The 7,086-nt window shown below is 36.3% G+C and overlaps 1 pseudogene; it reads left to right on the top strand.

Moving 5' to 3' along the window:
- Positions 1 to 1,828: 1,828 nt before the first annotated feature.
- Positions 1,829 to 3,268, top strand: LOC119543794 (annotated as a pseudogene).
- Positions 3,269 to 7,086: the final 3,818 nt, after the last annotated feature.

Here is a 7,086-nt window from a genome sequence, read left to right as displayed (position 1 = left end):
ATGCACAAAAGAACAAAGGAGAAAAAAATGGAAAAATCTGAATTAGATCCAGGGAAATGATTGACAACTTGAAGTGCAAAATATAAGAATCATAGGTGTCCCAGATGAAGAAGAGAAGACTAAAGGGCCAGGAAGATTTTTTGTGAAGATAATTGCAGAAAATTTCCCAACCTTTATAAAAAGATAAATATGCAAATCAAAGAAGCCCAACATACTCCAAATAGAAAAAAATCCAAATAGACCACCCACTCCAAGACACATACTAATCAAACTGTCAAATGCTGAAGAGAAGGAGAGACTCTTGAAAGAAGCAAGAGAAAAGCAATTGACCACATCCAAGGGAAGCCAAAAAGACTAAGTGCCGAATTCTCATTGGGCACCCTGGAGGCAAGAAGGCAGTGGTTTTATATATTTAAGATTCTGAAAGAGAAAAATTGCCAGCCATGAATTCATTATCCAGCAAAGGTATCTTCAGAAATGAGGGGGAATTTAAAATTTTCACAGATAAATAAATGCTGAGAGAATTTGTTAACAAGATACCTGCCCTGCAAGAAATACTAAAGGAAGTCCTGCTGGCTGGAAGAAAAAGGAGGAGAGAGAGGTTTGGAGGAAAGTGCAGAAATGATTATCAGTAAGGGTAACTAAAAGGATTAAAAGAAAGAAAAATACTAGATCTGACAAATAAAACCCAAGGGATACATTGGTTGAAGTAAGAACAGCTTTTACAGTAATAATATTGAATGTTAATGGATTAAACTCTGTAGTAAAAAGATACAGAAGGGCAGAATGGATAAAAAATATGATCTATCTATATGCTGTTTACAAAAGACTCATTTTAGACCCAAAGATACAAATAAGTTGAAAGTGAATGGATGGAAAAGATTCCATGCAAGCCACAATTCCCAAAACAAGCTGGGGTAGATATACTAGTATCAGATAAAATAGACTTTAAATGCAAAAATGTTATAAGAGATAAAGAAGGACACTATATATTAATAAAAGAGGCAATTAACTGAGAAGAAATATCAATCATAAATATTTATGCACCTAATCAAGGTGCTCCAAAGTACATGAGGCAAACATTGGCAAAACTGAAGGGTGTAACAGATGTTTCTACAATGGTAGTGGGATACTTCAACACACCAGTCTCTTCAATAGATAGAACATCTTGATAGAAGATCAATAAGGAAATAAAGAACCTATGTAATGTTGTAAATGAATTAGACCTAACAGACTTATCTAGATCATTGTACCCCAAAACAGCAGGATTTATATTCTTCTTAAAGTGCTCATGGAACATTCTTCAGGATAGACCATATGCTGGGGCATAAAATAGGTCTTAACAAATTTTAAAAGACTGAAATTATTCAAAGCTCTTTCACTGATCATAATGGGATGAAGCTGGAAATCAATAACCACTGGAGAACAGGAACTTTCACAAATATATGGAGGTTAAAAAACACACTCTTTATCAGTGGGTCAAAGAAGAAATTGCAAGAGAGGTCAGTAAATAACTTGAGATGAATGAAAACAAGAATGCATTTCAAATTTATGGGATGCAGTGAAGGTGGCATTGAGAGGGAAATTTATAGTCCTAACTGCCTATGTTAAAAAGAACAATTGAAGAAACTAGAGAAAGAGTAGCAAACTAATCCCAAAGCAGAATAAAAGAAATAACAAAGATTAAAGCAGAAATGAATGAAATAGAGAACAAAAAATAACAGAGGGATGTGGGTGGCATCTGCCCGCCCCGAAGTGCCGACATTTGTGGCAAGCCAGCTCTCAAGGTGGCTGCGGCCGAGAAGCATGCGGGGTTGAGGTGTCCGTGATGCCGGTGGTCTCTGAGGTGGGGCGCTCAAAACCAAGCGTGTCGGACCCGCCACGCTCAGGCTTCATGCTGGGACTGGATGTAGGCGGCTTGGTGATCCGCCGCCATGTCTATGACCAGGCTACCCGGATCTGCGGCTCCAGTGCACAGAAGCTGCAGGAATAGAGATGAATCAAATTGTTGGTCTTGGCATTTCAACACGGAGAGCAACTTTTATTACATGGAACAGGAAAACTGGAAATCATTTTCACAACTTCATAAGTTGGTAAGATCTAAGAGCTGCTGAACTTGTAAAATATTGGAATAATTCTTTTATAATGAAGCTAATACACAGTTCCTGCTGAGTGTTTCGTTTTTTTTACTAGAAGTAAACGACTTCTAGCAGCGAGTTTGTTCACTTTCACACCCCGACATCTTTCTTTGAGATTGGCCTGGGTTTTACAGAACCTGATTGAGGTACGAAAAGCAGTTGAAGAAGAAAATTGCTGCTTTGGGACTATTGATACTTGGTTGTTACATAAGCTGACAATAGTTTCTGAATATGCCACAGATTTTTCAAATGCAAGTACAACTGGACTTTTTGACCCATATGAGATGTGTTGGAGTGGGTTCATTACCTCCCTGCTTTCAATACCACTTTCTCTCCTGCCTCCGGTGAGGGACACAAGCCACAGTTTTGGATCAGTAGATGAAGAATTATTTGGTGTGCCTATACCAATAGTAGCCTTGGTAGCTGACCAACAATCAGCCATGTTTGGAGAGTGCTGCTTCCAGACAGGAGATGTGAAATTAACCTTGGGAACTGGGACTTTTTTGGATATTAATACTGGAAACAAGCCTGAACAGACTCTTGGAGGCTTTTATCCATTAATTGGGTGAAAGATTGGGCAAGAAGTTGTATGCATAGCTGAAGGCAATGCAGGAAACACTGGTACTGCCATTAAATGGGCTCAACAATTAAATCTTTTCACAGACGGCTGCTGAGAGTGAAAAAATGGCCAAAAGTTTGGAAGATTCTGAAGGAGTTTATTTTGTTCCATCTTTTAGCAGATTGCAGGCTCCACTAAATGACCCCCGTGCATGTGCTTCTTTTATGGGTTTGAAGCCTTTCACCAGTAAATATCAACTTGTAACGAGCAATATTAGAGTCAACAGCTTTCAGAAACAAACAGTTACATGAGATGATGCAGAAAGAGATCCATATTCCTGTAACAAAAGTCTGGGTGGATGGAGGAGTTTGTAAGAATGGTTTTGTCATGCAGATGACTTCAGACCTGATTAATGAGACTATAGACAGACCCGTCCACATGCACATGTCGTGCTTGGGGTGCCTTCTAGCTGGCCTTGCTGTTGGGTTTTTAGAATGACTAGGAGGGACTAAAGAAACTGAGGCAAAGTGAAATGTATTTTAAGCCACAGAAGAAATGGCAAGAAATATAAAATGAGTATGGAAACTGGGTCAAAGTTGTGAAATGCTCCATGAATGGTATAACAAGACTTAGCACTAAAGAAATAACTCAAACCACAAATGGCTGTTGATGCCAATATACAAATGAGACAAAGCTCAGGGATAACCAATATCGACAATGACCAAGGGGAGAAGACTTCTTAAACTGAGCTCACAACTGAGAGAAAAAGCATTTCTTTTTTGAAAAACAAAAAAACAAAACAAAGCATCTATTTTTTTTATCCAAATCTTGCTGAGATTGATAAAGCAGCAATACCTCAAAACTTTTATGTCTTCTGTTTTGTAACAATTCCAAAGACATTAGCCATTTTCAGCCATATTTTGATGGTTATGGATCCTCCTCCTTTTTATACTTACATAGTGGTGCATTTGAATATAATTGTTTACTATTGACCTAAAACTCAAGGTCACGCACCATTCACATTTTGTTCCAAAATTATGTGACAAGTATTTCTTTTAATTCTTTTGAATTAAGTGGGCTATTGGAAATACATATAACTAAAAAGAAAGAAGAACTAAAGAAATGTCAAATTTTGAAACATTTTTTTTTTGTTTAAAGCCGTAATTGTCCAGTGTCATGTCCAAATATCAGCTCAATATGTCCATCTCAGATAAGCTTGTTAAGAAAAACGCTTTCCTTTACTGAACTTAAAGACACTGCCTTAGTTTTCCCTTGTTCAGCTAAAATCTGAGCATTTCTTTCTGTGTTGAAAAACATAGAGAAAATAATTTTAGTTAACAAAACTAAAAAGGCAATTGATTGTTAAGGAACAAAAAATACCATTTATTTTCCTTCTCAAATAGCATTTTTCTTTTCCAAAAACTTCTGGTTAAAGTATGTCATTGCATTTTTTACAAAATGCAGATATTTAACATAAATCTTGCCTTTCTTGTCCTGTCTCTATTTTTCTTAGTTGTTAGGATGCTTACATAAGTATCTTTTGTTTTTATTGTTTTTAAGGGCCTACTAGAGCTTCATTTTAAGAAAGTGTCCTAATTTATTGGTGAGCTTAAAAATTGCCTTTATTAGGGTATTTTACTTGTTCATGTATCTTTTTGATGTTCTTCTAGTCAACTCATCTCTTTGAGATATGCAGTGGGTGGCTGACAGAGGGGAGGGGAGTGTACCCATGCTAATGATTGTCCTATTGCCACTGAGCCAGAGATCCACAGAAAGGAGCCAGAACAGTTCCACATTCTCGAACTTTCTTGTTAGAAAGAATACGGAGGGGTAACAGTTGTGAAACCATCTGGGTGTGAAATCCTTCTACAGCAGTTGACCACCTTCCAGTCTGTTGCCCATCCTTACATATGGGGTTATTCTATTTGGATTTGCAACAAAAGTGAATTTATTTCCCTCTTGATTAGGCTTTTTCACACAAAGTCCTGCTGTTCTAGAACTAGCTATTAAATAGTATAACAAAAAAAAAAAAATAGAGAATCAATAAAACCAAAAGTTGGTTCTTTAGAAGATCAATGAGATCAACAAACCCTTAGCTAGACTGACAAAGTAAAAAAGAGAGAAGATGTGAATAAATAAAATCAGAAATGAGAGGGTGTTCATTACCACAGACCCTGAAGAAATAAAAAATATCATAAGAGGATACTATGGCCAACTTTTATGCCCACAAAATAGACAACTTAGATGACTTGGACAATTTCTTAGAAATACATGAATAACCTGTACTGACTTGAGAAGAAACAAAAGACCTCAACAAACCAATCTCAAGAAAAGAGGTTGAATCAGTCATCAAAAACCTCCATACAGTGAAAATCCCAAGACGAGGTGCCTTCACAGAGGAATTTTTCCAAACGTTACAAGAAGAGTAACACATTCTGCTCAAACTTTTCCTAAATATTGAAGAAAAGGAAACAGTATCAAATTCATTCTATGAAGCTAACATCACTCTAATACCAGAACTTGTTAAAGATACTATAGGAAAGGAAAACTACAGACCTGTCTCTCTAATGAATGTAGATGCAAAAATTCTCAACAAAATTCTTGCAAATTGAATCTGACAAGCACATTAAAAGAATTATACACCATGACCAAGTAGGTTTTATTCCAGATATGCAAGGGCAATTCAACACAAGAAAATCAATTAATGTAATACAACACATTAACGAATCAAAAGGGAAAAATCACATGATCGTATCAATTGACACAGAAAAGTATTTGACAAAATTCAGCACCCATTCTTGATAAAAACACTTCAAATGTAGATATTGAGGGAAATGTCCTCAATATGATAAAGGGCATATATGAAAAACCCACAGATAACATTGTATTCAATGGAGAGACTGAAAGCCTTCCTTCTAAGATACGGAATGAGACAAGGATGTGCTAGAAGTTCTAGCTAGAGCAATTTGGCAAGAAAAAGAAATAAAAGGCATCCAGATTGGAAAGGAAGTAAAACTCTCATTGCTTGCAGATGACATGATCTATATTTGGAAAATCTCTAGAAAACTATGACAAAGCTACTTGAGCTAATTAATGAATTCAGCAAAGTGGCAGGATATGAGATAAACATGCAGAAATCAGTAGTGTTTCTATACACTAGTAATGAGCTATCCAATAGCAACTAAAAAAATCAAGTATCTCAGAATAAACTTAATCAAGGATGTAAAGGGCCTATACACAGAAAACCACAAAACATTGCTAAGATAAATCAAAGAAGATGTAAATAGGTGGAAAGACATTCTGTGTTCATGGATAGGAAGGCTAAATGTCATTAAGATGGCAAGTCTACCCAAATTGCTCTACAGATTCAATACAATACCAATCAAAATCCCAACAATCTGCTTTGCAGAGTTGGAAAGTTAGTTATCAAATTTATTTGGAAGAGAAAAGGGCCTCAAATAGCCAAAAACATCCTGAAAAAGAAGAATGAAGTGGGAGGTCTCACACTTCTTGATTTTAAAGCTTATTATAAAGCCACAGTGTTCAGAACAGCATGGCACTGGCATAACAATAGACATATTGATCAATGGAATTGAACTGAGAATTCAGAAATAGACTCTGTGACCTATGGTCAGTTGTATTTTGACCAGTCCCCTAAATGCACTGAACTGGGAAAGAATAGTCTCTTCAATAAATGTGCTTGAAGAACTGAATATCCATATCCGAAAGAATGAAAGAGGACCTGTATCTCCAACTCTACACAAAAATTAACTCGAAGTGGATCAAAGACCTAAATATAAGAGCCCTGTACCAGAAAACTCCTAGAAGAAAATATAGGGAAACATTTTCAGGACCTAGTGATAGGAGGTAGCTTCTCTAACCTTACACCCAAAGCACAAACAATGAAAGAAAAGATAGATAGATGGGAACTCCTCAAGATTGCATACTTCTGTGATTCAAAGGACTTTGTCAAAAGGATGAAAAGGCAACCAACTTAGTGGGAGAAAATATTTGGCAACCACATATCTGATAAGGGTTTGACATTCAGTATATATAAAGAAATTCTACAACTTAACAATAAAAAGACAAAAACCCAATTATAAATTGGGCAAAAGATATGAATAGACATTTCTGCAAAGAGGAAATACAAATGGCTAAAAAGCAGTTGAAAAGATGTTCATTTTCATTAGCTACTAGGGTAATGCAAATCAAAACCACAATGAGGTATCATCTTACACCCATCAGAATGGCTGCTACTAAAAGAACAGAAAACTACAAGTGTTGGAGATGATGTAGAGAAATAGGAACACTTATTCACTGCTGATGGGAATGTAAAATGGTACAGCAGCTGTGCAAGATAGTTTGGCAGTTCCTCAGAAAACTAGATAT

This window comes from Choloepus didactylus, chromosome 9 (assembly GCF_015220235.1).
Source record: "Choloepus didactylus isolate mChoDid1 chromosome 9, mChoDid1.pri, whole genome shotgun sequence".
NCBI classification, from domain to species: domain Eukaryota; kingdom Metazoa; phylum Chordata; class Mammalia; order Pilosa; family Megalonychidae; genus Choloepus; species Choloepus didactylus.
This window is presented reverse-complemented; position numbering and strand designations above follow the sequence as displayed.